This window comes from Arachis duranensis, chromosome 3 (genome assembly GCF_000817695.3).
Source record: "Arachis duranensis cultivar V14167 chromosome 3, aradu.V14167.gnm2.J7QH, whole genome shotgun sequence".
Taxonomy (NCBI): domain Eukaryota; kingdom Viridiplantae; phylum Streptophyta; class Magnoliopsida; order Fabales; family Fabaceae; genus Arachis; species Arachis duranensis.
Genome location: NC_029774.3, coordinates 108,297,074 through 108,297,545, shown reverse-complemented (window position 1 = coordinate 108,297,545; position 472 = coordinate 108,297,074).

Below are 472 nucleotides of genomic sequence, written 5' to 3'. Positions count from 1 at the left end.
TTTGGGCCATCAAATCTTGGGCAAAGTATGGACTATCATATATTGCTGGAAAGCCCAGGATGTCTACTTTCCAACGCCGTTGAGAGCGCGCCAATTGGGCTTCTATAGCTCCAGAAAATCCACTTCGAGTGCAGGGAGGTCAGAATCCAATAGCATCTGCAGTCCTTTTTAGTCTCTGAATCAGGTTTTTGCTCAGGTCCCTCAATTTCAGCCAGAAAATACTTGAAATCACAGAAAAACACACAAACTCATAGTAAAGCCCAGAAAAGTGAATTTTAACTAAAAACTAATAAAAATATACTAAAAACTGACTAGATCATACTAAAAACATACTAAAAACAATGCCAAAAAGCGTACAAATTATCCGCTTATCAGTGCACTTTTACATTAGCGCTTTTGGCCTTGGGAACAAGCGATGGTTTAATCCCCTCATTAATTGTTTTTTAATTACGCCGTTTCTCTTTAATCTTTC